Source organism: Diabrotica virgifera, chromosome 6 (genome assembly GCF_917563875.1).
Source record: "Diabrotica virgifera virgifera chromosome 6, PGI_DIABVI_V3a".
In the NCBI taxonomy this organism is placed as follows: Eukaryota; Metazoa; Arthropoda; class Insecta; order Coleoptera; family Chrysomelidae; genus Diabrotica; species Diabrotica virgifera.
The window spans coordinates 15,095,342-15,109,656 of record NC_065448.1 but is presented as its reverse complement, the minus strand read 5'-3'; the positions used below and the strand labels follow the sequence as shown (position 1 = coordinate 15,109,656).

The following is a 14,315-nucleotide window of genomic DNA, read 5'->3' as shown; positions in this document are numbered from 1 at the left end:
CAAAATTGTTTTCGTTGTTTATATGATAAAATCCATTGATTAAAATAGAATGACCAATGTGGTAATAAATTTTTTTCTTGCATAAAATTGACAACTTCGTCACCGCTTGACAGACAAACGCCCCACTACCATAATGCGCCAAGCTCAAAATTTGTCCGACTCCACCCAAATAACAAGTACAAAAAGTTTCAACGGTGTGGTCATAAATAATAATTGTATATGCGGGCCCAAGGCCTATATATAAATGTGGCAGTTAGATAATGTGACAAAATATTTCCGCTTCAAAATAAGCTGTCCTCATATTAAAGTAATGACAAATTTAAATTTGATGTCACATCTCCATCTACAATGGTATAAAAAGAATACACTTTTTACCACACGTCGATATGTTATAAGGTTAAAATAATTTATTTTTGGCATAAAACACATTCAGCTACAATCCACCAATAAATTAATGTCTAATTACGATAAAAACAATAATAAAATGAGTTAAATAATAAATAAGTCCATAAGAGCTAATGTATTTGTAGCACCTATTCGAACACTTGCGCCTCTAGCGGCGATTGCTGAAAGTTGAATTAGAGGTTGAAAAGTTAGCCCACAAACGATGCATTGCGTTTCCACTCCTTCTTACAGGTCTCCATAGTCGACCCCAAAATCTCAACTGTCATCAACACGTCTAACTTCACGCGCAACTTTGACACATCGAAAATGCATAGGTACCAAGTTGGATACGACCCTGTCATATACATAAACAGTAACTCACATACATAATATTAAGAAAAATAAATATAAAAAAACTATGGCTTGCAAATTGTAGAAGCCTCGGAGGTGTTACCAGAGAAAGTTCCCATTGTTTTCAATCTGGTAGGATGTAGGGTACCATTTTTGGATGTTGTTTTATGTGCTATTAGATGGAAACCTTAGTTTTTTGCTAGCAGTTGCCGCTAGGGCATCCCTGCCATTTCGTTCGTTTCAATCCGTGACTGCACGCCGGGGTTTGTCCTAGTTGGGTCAGAGAGAGCAGCATATGTGCCTCCTGATGAGAGACTAATAAGTTTCGAAACCGGTAGAGGTGCTTGCTGCACTCTCTGATTGAACTGGAATAATGATCGGCTGTAGTGTCTTGTTGCAACGAAATTGAAAATGGTTATTCATTTTTAAAAATAAATATATAAATTATAGTATTTATAAATTGAATGAATGAATGAATGAATGAATTTATTTGACTATATTACACAATTACAAGGTTTGTAGCAAGTCAGACTTCAAAGATTTAAAATAAACAAGTAAAAACCTATCTATACATAAAATTAGAATATACCTAAAAAACACAAAAAATACCTAAAATATACAAATAATAATTTCACACATAAGTATATCACAAAAATTTCACTTTTAAATAGTATAAAAATTATGCAAGTACCGTATCACAGATCAGTAAGAAAAGATATTAGATAAGTACTTTCCATGAACTTCAGTGAAACTTGGAATATTCAAGGTATTCCTCCACTGAATAAAAACAGTTCTTATTCAGTATTAGGTCTGGATCCCGCGTATGAAAAAAAAGTTGATTAACAGCAAGCTGAAAATTTGTGAATAGCTTAAGGGTGTCTAGTCGGATAAACTTTGATATATGGGAACACTGGAACAGGGGCAGTTTTAATTGTGGAACAGGTTAAAAATTTGGAACGGTCACACCACGAAAACGGCACATCTATTTTGTCCGACAGAACAGACTTAAACTCTTCGAACAGAGATTAAACTCTCATGCAAAAATCAGACTGCTATTTATCACCAAATGGGCGTTTTAATGAGTGGAATATGTAGAATATGTCAAATGACAGCAATTATGACAGGTGATAAATAGCAGTCTGATTTTTGCATGAGAGTTTAATCTCTGTTCGGAGAATTTAAGTCTGTTCTGTCGGACAAAATAAATGTGCCGTTTTCGTGGTGTGACCGTTCCAAATTTTTAACCTGTTCCACAATTAAAACTGCCCCTGTTCCAGTGTTCCCATATATCAAAGTTTATCCGAGTAGACACCCTTAAGCTATTAACAAATTTTCAGCTTGCTATTAATCAACTTTTTTTTCATACGCGGGATCCAGACCTATATTCTTTTCACGGTTTTTTTAAAAGCATTTAGACTTAAATTTTTTATATAACCTGGCAACACGTTGTAAAGCTTGTAATCTAAAGAATTTCTTTTCGATTTAGTTAGACGGTAACGATTAATTCTGATATTATCTGCCTGTCTGGTGTTGTAATTATGAATATCATGTTGTTTCACAAGAGATACAGATCTCCTGTGTATTTCAACAACAACACTAAAAATATATAGACACGGTAAAGGTAATATACTAAGTTTAAAAAAAAAGGGGCGACAATGCTCCAAATAGCTCACGCCAGATATAATTCGTATTGCTCTTTTTTGCAGACGGAAAATCACCAAGGAGTCAGATGAATCACCCCCAAAGAACAGTTGCATAGCTAATATGCGAATGAAATAGTGCATAATAAGTTGTTTTTAATGTATTTATAGTAGTAACTTTCCTTAATTGTCTTAAGAGAAACAAAGTAGAACTTAATTTATTTCTTAAGTTAATTATATGAGGCCTCCAAGTCAAGTTACTATCCACTGTTATCCCAAGCAACTTTACGTTATCCAATTTTGAGGTATCTGTCATACCTTTAAAACATAAATGTTGGGATTTGCCCTTATTAAGCTGAAGTTTATTCGCCAAAAACCAATTTTGTGCCTTATTTTCGACAAAATTTGAAATGTGTGATCCTGTCCCACTTCCCTTAGCTGGATAAATAAAAGTAGTATCATCTGCCAAGGGAAACTGTTTCCACAGGATGCATATAGTTACTTAGATCGTTAGTATATATTATAAATAATAGTGGCCCCAAGACAGAGCCTTGAATGAATGATGCCATGCAATTATAGTTATTACACGTGACGTTTGACCCTAAAGACCCCGACCCCTAAAATCTCAGCTGTCATTAACACGCCTAACTTCACGCGCAACTATGATACATCATTAATTCAATTTCTATAATATTTTAAATATTTATTTTTCTTAATATATTGTTGTATAAATTTTTTTTGGAAAAAATTTAGTAAATAAATTTATATCAGAGACCACGAAATTATAGATTTTCATCGCCCTGTATATGACCAAAAATTGTAATAGGATAATTTAGTTGGTAATTAGTGTTTTCGCGGAAAAGTGAAATCGTTAAGAAGGTGGTTTTTCTTAATGGGTTTTTGAATGGTGCGGTCAAATTAGACAATACCGTTTATTTCGCTTTGCAATGGACAATAAGACATTTAATAAAAAATCCAAAGAAGGTTTAGCGGTAAACAAGTTTATTGAGTTTAGAATGTAAGGCTTTTTGTTTAGCATTTTGAAACAAGGAAAGTAATTTGATGTCTCCGAGAATTTAACAAAATGGAAAGTTGTATACAAATTAAATTGGTTCTTGAGAAATGATACTATGGTTAGTGTGTAGAAAGGATGTTTTGTGATTAGTGGAAAATGATGGATGGAAGGAATGAGAGTGTTGAGTCTGATTTTAAGGAGAGAAAAAATAGGCACTGTGAAATGAATATCTGAAGACAGCAGTCCAGTTTTGAAAAGTGAGAAGTCAGTGTAAAGTGTTGAAGTTGGCCTTTGCGAGCAGAATCAAGTTGAAATGAAATCGTTGACCGAGTTGAGAAGTTAATTTTTCTAGAATCCAGGACGATCCCTGTTTCTGTCTAGAACTAGTAGCCGATTGGTATCGATTTGCACAAGATATCGAGCAGATAGAAAACTGAGTCGAGAAGTCGAGCGAGTCCTGTTTGTTTGTTTGTGAAGCAATTTGGACGAGAGGGACTTTTCGCAACATCCTGAGAGTACGTGTGGGAGAATCGAGGACGACGCAATCAGGGAAAAATCAGGACGCAATTTGTGAAACGGAGAGAGTTTGTTTATACCCACACCATATTTGCTTAATTTTTGTATTGAACAGTTCTATAACATAATTAGTCATACCAAATTTTAAAGACGAAATAAGTAGTCAATTCAAAAGGAGAAAAGTAAATTTTATTAAATTTTGTAAGAATAAATAACGAATTATTTAAATATTTTTTTTAATAAAAATGTACACCATTTTTATTCTAACTTCTAACTAACTTCATCTTTCATATTTTTTTTTTGTTAAAACAGAGGAGATATCAGAATTAAAGCTTAATTTAGTAAATGAGAAATAGTTGCAACAAATTTAGATTTTAGCATATTTTTTAAATCCTATGTTTATGGTATATTGGATAAATAAATAATATTTTTTAACATTTATGTGACATTGAGTGTGTTTAATTTCCCTGTTTTGTCCTGGATGGAGTAAGCAACTAGAGATACCAGAAGCCACAAACCAAAGGTAAAGCATCAAAAATAAAATAGCCCTGAGAATAAAGTTTATTAGAAAATTTAATTTAAATTGTGGTTGTGTTTTACATAAGCAGTAATTAAAATAATTGAGTAATTAATTAAATTAAGAATTTGCTCATCAATCTCATAAAAGAGAGAAATACCGAGCTTAACAATATATTATGCGAGTTGCTGTGAATATGATAGGGTCGTATCCAACTTGGTGCCTACGCTTTTTGGATATATATCAAAGTTGGCAAAAAATGTAAACATTGTTTGCGATTTCACTTGTTTCCTGTGATAATTAATATGGAATTTTGTGTGAGTGGTTTTAAGTACTGAAAAACGCGTACTGATAAACTACCCATCGCGTGAAGCGCGACAGGGTTGTGTTTTGTCACCCAGTCTCTTTAATCTGTACTCTGAAGAAATCTTTAGGGAGGCTTTGGGCGACAGACAAGAGGAAGTACGACTGGACGGAGAAGTAATCAACAATATCAGATATGCTAACGACACAGCCATTCTTGCAGAAAATTAAGAAGATCTCCAGACATTAGTAAATCTAGTCAGTGAAGCGAGTTATCGGAGAGGCCTAAAAATCAACATTTTAAAGACAAAGTGGATGGCAGTTAGAAAGATAAATGTAGATCAAGGCGTGCTTTCTCTTGATGGAGAGGAGATAGAACGGGTAAACCATTTTAAATACCTTGGAAGTTGGTTAAATGTAAGTTACGATTGTGATGAAGAAATAATAACCAGGATTGAAATATCACGTAAGGCTTTTATGACCTGGAAACCAGTTTTATGCAACCGAAGTCTGTCGATGAAGATTCGCAAGAAGGTCCTAAAATGTTACGTGTGGTCTATATTATTGCGGAATGGGACGTTTCGACGCCGCCGGTTCATCGCCGGCCGTTTCGATGCCGCCGGTTCATCGCCAGTCCATTTCATCGCCGTCATATCTCGCATTTCCTAGAATTCCTAATTAATACTAAAAATAACTAATAATTGTAACTGTCGAAAATTCGGAAATATATCAGATAGCGATTAATTGACTGGCGATGAATCGGCCGGCATCGACATCGAACTGGCGGCATCGAAACGGCTGCGATGAAACGTCCTAGACCCATATTATTGTATGTCTGTGAGACATGGACGTTAAAAACCACAATGCTAAAGAAATTATAGGCATTCGAATTGTGGTGCTATCGACGAATCCTAAAGATATCGTGGGTTTCGCACACTTCCAGTGAAAATGTTCTCCAAATGATGAATTTAGAACGTCTGCAAACATCATAAAGAGGAGAAAAACAATACTTCGGCCATATAATTAGAGGACCCAAATACCATCAACTTCACCTTATAATACAAGGAAAAGTGGAGGGAAAGAGATGGATTGGTCGAAAGAAACTCTCATGGTTGCATAATATAGGCAATGGTGTAATTCCACGGTAGAAGAATTATTTCGCACAGCAGCCGATAGAGAGAGGTTTCAGGAGCTTGTAAACATGATGACGGCCTATGTCTGAATACGGACACGGCACCTGAAGAAGAAGGTTGTAAGCATAGATAAGGTATTGTTATATTTCTATTTGATATGAAAATTAAATTTTGATAATTATAAACAGAATTCAATTTAATATAAAATATTTTCAATTTTATCAACCACGGGCATATAAATTTAGAACAACCTGTATACAACAAATTGTTATATGTAATTTTAAGAAGTGATTAGAAGAAGCTTACGAAACTCGGGACAATGCGCCGAGAATAAACAAAGTGAATGGCGCGTACCATTATCGTTGTTCGCGGAAGGTTCGATCATTAGCCTATGCTAAATAAGACTCAGTTGAAATATATAATAGGTCATTATCGTTGTTCGCGGAAGGTTCGATCATTAGCCTATGCTAAATAAGACTCAGTTGAAATATATAATAGGTCATTATCGTTGTTCGCGGAAGGTTCGATCATTAGCCTATGCTAAATAAGACTCAATTGAAGTAGATAATAGGTCATTAAATTTTGTAAATAGTAGAAAGTAATTTTAGAATGGGAATTAACTATTTTTTTTTTGAAATCCATTAAGCATATTTAGAAAGAATTGTAAAAATTGGTTTTGAGGAATACTGCGAATGAGAGTTGGTGGTGGAAGGTTGATTTGTGAATCTGGAAGGGATATTTAGAAAGTAGGGGAATGAATGAAAAATAGAGATCAGAATGTTTTGAGCTGTCGAGAAGTGAAGTCCAGTAGTAGACGGTAGTGTACGGAGAGTGAGAAAGCCGGTGTAGTTCCGTGAGTTTGGAGATCTATCGTGGAACGAGAGGTAGGCCAGGTTGAGAGTAAAGAACCTCCTTGAGCCAAGAGTGTCCCGGTAGCTGATTGCAGTTTCGAAAAAGGTAGAACACAGCATCACGACAGAAGCAGGAACGAGAGCTATACGAGCTAATCTTCAAAGGAGAACATTACTGAAAGCCAGGACGAGGTTTTGATCGCAGCCAAGGATAGCAGGAAACGGGTCTTGTGTGAAGACATTCTCAGTTCACCAGAAAAAGGTCAGTCTCATTTGTTTGGACATGAATGTATGGGTTTTTCGTATTAAATACCACATTTAAAATTGAAGAACATAATCAATAATATCAGAAAAGCTTCATCAAACTTAAATAGAATTGTTGCTAATAAATCCTAATAGTTAAATGTTAATAAAAACTTTCAATTGGAAACCAAAAGGAAATAAGATTCCCATTTGTAAATGTTATGTTTAAGAATAATAAGATCTAGCAAATATTAAGCAGTGATTGCCATTTAAATAAAATAAACAATATTTTGATTATAATTGTAACCCATATGTGTGTATTATTTTACTCTTTTCTTTCCTATCCCGATTAGGAACCATTGAGAAATATTTAGAAGCCACGAAAGTAAGTAATTAATTTTATAACCAGCCCTGAGATTGAAAACATATTGATATGTGATCTGGTTAATTAATTAGATTATTATTAATGCATTGATTAAATTAAATGACATATAAGAATATTATCTCATATCAATAATCAAGATCACATCAGTATATATAAGTAGAAGTTTTAAGTAAGATATCTCCTAGCCGGAAAATAATCACTTTAACTGAGATCAGTGTATTTTTAAGTCTTATTTCTTTTCAAAAAGAAAGGGTTGCTTTCCACGGCACTTTAGCACTCTGGAAGGATAGAAACTCTAAAATGGCAATAATTTCGAGTGTGTGGAGTGCACTGACTTTAAATTTGCGAAGGGTGACTCAAATTCAAATTTTAATGAAAACATATTTAGTAGATTTTTAAGGATTTATGTACACAGAGGTTGTCTTCAAGAAAAAAATGTTCTTGAAATGAATCGGTCCTTTCGGAAGCAATACAAGTCAGTTTGTAGAAAAATTGAGATTTTATCGATTCTGTAGCTAAACGGACCATTCCACACACCAGTTACAGATTTCGCTTTGCATTTGAATAGCCGTTGCATTCTGAAACCACAAGTCGGTGACTTGTGTATTTTCTTCTAAGAATTGGTTTCAACTTAAAGATACGATTATGTTTTGTTGTAGCTTTGCAACAAGGAGTAATAAGGAGTAAGTAATATGTAATAACCATATTTTTGTAATATTATATTTTGGTGGTTAGCATGTTAGATCACGTGAGTATAACCGTACAACTTTTCTTAACCGTAGTCAAAATTCTTGCATGAGCAAGAAATGTTTGATCTTCTGCGAAGAGTTGAGTACGAAAGAAATAAAGTTGGTGTGAAAATCAATAAAGCTAAGACAAAAATAATGGTGGTCGACAGATTCGACACTATTCAACTGACTAACATGTTACAGGAATACCAGATACTAAACACCTTTGTCTATCTCGGGTCTAGTATAACTAACTGGTAACTGTGAAACAGAAGTTCGGAGACGTATTGGTATGGCAAAAAATGCGATGAATCGCCTAACTAAAGTTTGAAAAGATAGATATATCTCTCAAAATATCAAGATGAGACTGGTGAATGCCCTTGTATTCTTAATATTTCTATACGGAGTAGAGGCTAGGACTCTTCGCGCATGCGAGCGCCAAAAAATTGATGGCTTTGAGATGTGGTGCTGGAGAAGAATACTGCGCATACCTTGGACAGCTCATAGGGCAAACGTTTCCATTCTAAACCAACTCAATATTAAAAAAATGCTGTGCACAATTAATATGTCTGCAACGAATTCTGCAATTCTTAGGTCACGTGGTTCGCAGAGGTGACGACAGTTTGGAGAGCTTAATTGTTTCTGGAAACGTTCCGGGGAGAAGATCAAGAGGACGATCATCAACTAGATGGTCCGACCAAATAAAGAATTCAGCTGGAAACTCATTCTGCAAAGCTCTTAGAGCAGCTGAAGATAGAGACCAATGGAGAAACATTTTTAGGAATATTGGAAGAAATCACAATCCTCAGTAATGGGGAAACGACAAGAGATTGCCGTTTGTGATAGCTGCCAGTTACCATTTCACCTAAATGAGACATGTCTTGGTTTGTCTAGCACTGAATTTAGGGCGATTGCATTGCAGAAGAAATCCATGTTTTTTTTCTGTCGTGATTGCAAAGATGCCTTCAAATCTGCCCCAGCAGTGCTCAGAGAGATTAAAACACTGAAAGATAAGATTAGTTCTTTAGAGCTAGAATTGACTAATTTAAAAAATCAAACAAAAAACGAAACTAAAACTAGTTCAGTTTTCTATGAAGTACAACAGCGCTTAGTTAGAGCTAATAATCTCATATTATACAATATTCCTGAATCCAATTCCACCACTTTAAACGATCGAATTGACCATGATAAAAATATTTTTCATGAGGTTTTCCGAATGATTGGTATACAGAATGAAGAATCTACAATTACTCACGTACTACGTATTGGTAAAGTCTCTGATCGTGCTAGACCAGTCAAAGTTATCTGTGACTCTAACACTGTAAAATTGGCCCTGAAATCTCGCAATAAGCTTCGTGGATCTAGATATAAAATATCTGGTGATCAAACCAAAATGGAACAAGAGGCTTATAAAGCAGCGAAAAAGTCGTTATTAGAGAGAGAAAATGCGGGTGAGGAGAATTTGTCTATCCAGTTCCGTCACGGTGAGCCAGTAGTCGTCAAATCAAAACCAAAAAACCTTGCTCTTACCCATTAACAGTGTACTATCAGAATGTTGGTGGCCTGCGTACAAGACTTTCTGATTTGTTAATAAATGTGTCATGCTGTCCATACGACATAATCATACTAGTTGAGAGTAATTTGAATGATAACTTCAGGGACAGTGAATTGAGATGTGATGGTTTTGATGTTTTTCGTTGTGACAGAAGCCTGAAATCTAGTGACGGATTGAATGGAGGTGGTGTCCTGGTGTTTGTTAGGAGCAAGTTGCAATCTCATTATATCTCTATCAATGAAGACCGTATTGAACAACTTCTTATTTTGTGTCAGTTTGGTAAGTCCAAGTTTATTATTGAGGGTACGTATATTCCTCCTCATTCTCCCCGGGAAGCATACATGTGGCACTGCCAATCCATGGAAGAAATTGTTCTTCAGTATCCATCACTTAATATTTACATGTTTGGCGATTACAACTTACCAAATGCAGTATGGTCCAATGATGAGTTTGGTGTCCTAGTTCATTGTCCAGGAGGTGATCCAGCTGTTGATGTGGCACAAGCTTATGGTTACCTAAAATTTTACCAACTAAACTCTTTACCTAATGACAGAAATGTATTTTTAGACCTGGTTTTCTCTAACGATAGGGACTTGGTTATCACAAGGGCAGGTGATCCTCTCTTGAACTCTAGTTTACATCATTTTGGCTATGAAGCTAGTTTGATGGCCTTAAACACATCCTCCTCTTCATGTCTGTCCTATGATGAATTCTACTATGATTTCAAGAACGGCAACTACTTTGAGTTTAATAACTTCTTGGCTGCTATAGATTGGCAGGAATGCTTAGGTTATAGCGATATAAATGTATCAACTCAAGTCTTCAATGAAATTCTTGCTATAGGTATCGCTTTTTTTGTACCTTTGAAACGCTATAGATCTTCTACTTTTCCTAAGTGGTTTTCTCATGATCTTAGATGTTTGACGAGAGAAAAGAAGTTTGCCCACTCTCTGTACATGAAGAATCGGTCTGTTGTTAATTATTCCAATTTCTCTCGTCTCCGATCAGAATGTAAACGGTTGTCTGATGCATGCTTTTCCCTGTATATTAGAGGTTTAGATGCTGAATTGCAGAATAACCCTTATTATTTTTGGAAATATATTAGGGATAAACTGTCTAGTCACAACCTTCCTGATTTGATGTTTTATAATGAACGGTCAGCTTCTAATGGACAAGGTATTGTTAATTTATTCAAAGATTTCTTTCAGACTGTTTACTTACCCAGTAATAACGATCTCAAGTTGCCCAGTGCACATTTAGATAGCAACATCGGTGCTTGCTTCAATATCACTGACTTTACTGTCACTGATATTTTTGATGGTATATGTTCTCTTCCAAATAAAACTTCCAGCGGTCCAGATGGTGTTCCTAATTTCCTTTTAAAAAAATGTGTTTGCACTGTTGTTGGGCCATTACTGTTATTATTTAATAAATCCTTACAGTCTTCTACATTTCCAGGTGCTTGGAAGGAGAGTTTTGTTGTACCCATATTTAAAAAGGGTAAGAAGAATGACAGAAAATTATCGTAGTATATGCATTCAATCCGCAATTCCCAAACTCCTTGATAGTTTGGTAGCTAAGCAGCTGTCGTGGGTGTGCAGGGGTCTGATTTCTGAATCTCAGCACGGTTTTTGCAGACAAAAATCTACAGTAACGAATCTAATTTGCTACCAATCTGATCTCTTAAAGCATATGGAAGATCGTAAGCAGATTTATGCTATTTATACAGATTTCAGTAAGGCATTTGATCGTGTTGATCACCAAATTCTCCTTAATAAATTGGCATCCATAGGTTTTCATGTCCATTTTGTTGAGTGGGTTAAAAACTTTTTATCTGGTCGTACCCAACGAGTTAAAGTGGGTGGTCTTTTTTCTGATGTTATTACTGTAAGTTCTGGTGTTCCACAGGGTGGACATACGTCTCCCCTGTTTTTTGACTTATTTGTTAATGATATCGTTAATTGCTTCTTACATAGTAAATGTTTAATGTTGGCTGATGATGTAAAATTTTGGCGAGTTGTGAATGATATTGAGGATCAGAAACGTTTACAGGCTGATATGGATCGCTTATTTGATTGGTGCATTTGCAATAATCTTCAGTTATATGTTGAGAAGTGTTGTTATATTAGTTTTTCCCGTAAGTTAAACAGAATTGATACTGCTTATCACATAGACAGTAAACCTCTTAGATATGTCTCGTCTATTAGAGATCTAGGTGTTATCATGGATGAAAAGCTCTCATTTGTCGAACATATCAATTCATTATCCGTAAAAGCTTCTAAATTACTAGGATTTGTTAAAAGAAACTCTAAATACTTCTCTATTGATGCTGTTAGGTTAATCTATTGTTGTCTAGTCAGATCTATATTAGAATATTGTTCGGTAGTTTGGTCTCCGTACCATCAAATTCATATTGACACTATTGAAAAAGTCCAACATAAGTTCCTAAAATACTGTGCTTATAAAACTCAGACTTATATTGAGAACCATGATTACACTGGGATTGAGCAACGTTTATCATTAGCTCCCCTTAGTGTTAGGCGTGATATTTCGGGAGGTGTCTTTGTTTTCAAAATCATTAATGGACTTATTGATTGTCCCAGTTTGTTGGATAGTATAAGATTTAATGTTCCATATCCAGGTTTACGCCACAATGTTACCTTTAACACGGCCTTTCACAGAACATCCTACGGTAGTAACATGCCTTTAGATAGATATATGTGCTTCCTTAACGGTTTTGATATGGATCTGTTTAATATAAGCCTGAGCCAACTGAGGAGATCTCTTGCCATGTGATAATTAGGTTTCATCTTGCAATGTTGTTGTATTTTATTATTGTATTTGTGTTTTGTATAATTTTATTGATTTGTTTCAGTTACATGTGTACATTTTATATTTTATTTTTCTAACTGTTATGCTTTTAATATCTTGCCTGGTGATTTTTCAAGCCTTTGCTTTTCTTATTTTTACTTTTTATATTTTAATGAATGATTGTACCTCATTTTTTTTATTGTATTTATTGTATTTTTACTGTTAATGGGGTTTTCCCGTGAATAAAATAAATAAATAAAAAGAGAAAGAGAGAGAGTCAAAATTTTAAAACCTTTGCATCATTTTATCAGTTTATATTCACTTTAGGTAAGCACTGATGATGATTGGTCAACCAATCAAAAACTAGTTCTGTGATGTAGCCCTTTTTAGGGATTTTAAATATATACCTTTTATAAAGGATTTTATTCGTTTTTTTTGTATTATTTGGTATACATCCAACTGCAGGAAAACCTTTTTCCTTGTAAATTTTATATCTTTAAGTCTTACTCTATCGAATGCCCTCTTCAATTCCATCAGACATGGACACGTTGATCTTTTTCTAACGATTTCCCGGTAACTTGCTTTGTAACGAATACTGTTACGATTTCTTTCAATGCGAAAACCTTGGTATTCATCTGCTCAGATTTTGCTATGATTTATTCGCTCGTGCAAAATTTTAGTTGAGGGGCTTCAGTATTCATTCGACTTTTGCACCAATTGGACCTTTGTTTCATAAAATTTACATCATCAATGATACATTCTCAAGTTAATTTTATCTATTCTAACGAAGCTGCACCGCACTATTATTGATGAAAACAAATAAGCTAAAATTGGTTATTTACGGTTAGAATTATTAATGTATACAAGATGGGTAATATGATTGGCTGCATAAAATATTTGAAAGACATATTGTTGAAATCTCCACTTTTTATTAACAATATTTGTAGATATTCTGTATAAAATCCTTTCTAGACCGGGCAGTATCGTCGCCCCCGCTAGCGAAATTATTTCGATTCGATTTTTTTGCACCAACTTACTTAAAAAGAGATCCTTATAACATATCCACAGGGTGCCGGGCGGTGCCGTGGTCGAAAAATTGTTTAAACAATTTTTTTTTCACACAAATTCACAAAAATAATTTTTTCATTCCGAACAATATCTTTTCAGATAATTTGGGTCATTCTGAGCAAAAAAGGTCTATTGTCATTTTTCTCTAAAATTGATTGTTGTCGAGTTATATGCGATTATAAATTTGAAAAATGCGAAAATGGCCATTTTCAAGTCTTATTAACTCGATTAAAAATTATTATTATGAAATTCAAAAAGTGACCAAATCAAGTTTCAAACCCTTCAAGGTCCTGAAGAGATTTTTGTCATTATTTTATTTTAAAGCTGCTATTTTTAATTATTAACAATTAGCGCTATAGTCCAACTGTATCGTCGCCCCAGTTAGCGAAATTATTTCGATTAGATTTTTTTGCACAAACTTACTCTATATACTTTATAACACATCCACAGGATGCCGGGCGGTATCGTGGTCGAAAAATTGTTTTTCACCTACCTCTACCGAAAGTATACTTTTCCGGACCTGATTGTAGGGGGCAAAGTTGTTTTCCTCCCTAGGGAGGAAAAGTAAAAGTGACGTCATGGTATTTCATTCATGAAATATAATCTATTGACGCCCTGTACAATATCTATTTTCTATTACGTAAGTATCAATACATTTTAACGTTTATTTATAAAATACCCTGTATTTGACAGAATGGTAAAAAACAAAGAATTGTTATTTTGATTTAACGATGTTTACATTAATAATTTGACAGTTGACAGTTATATTGTACCTACTTGTTACTTTTAGTTCTAATAAATTTTGTTGGTTAGTT

At 34.5% G+C, this 14,315-nt stretch overlaps 1 protein-coding gene across 2 annotated transcripts in view; it reads right to left on the bottom strand.

Annotated features, from left to right (window-relative positions):
• Positions 1-14,315, bottom strand: part of LOC114325383 (neuropeptide-like 1) — a 290,871-nt gene that overhangs the window by 167,999 nt on the left and 108,557 nt on the right. The gene's annotated exons all lie outside the window — the stretch shown is intronic.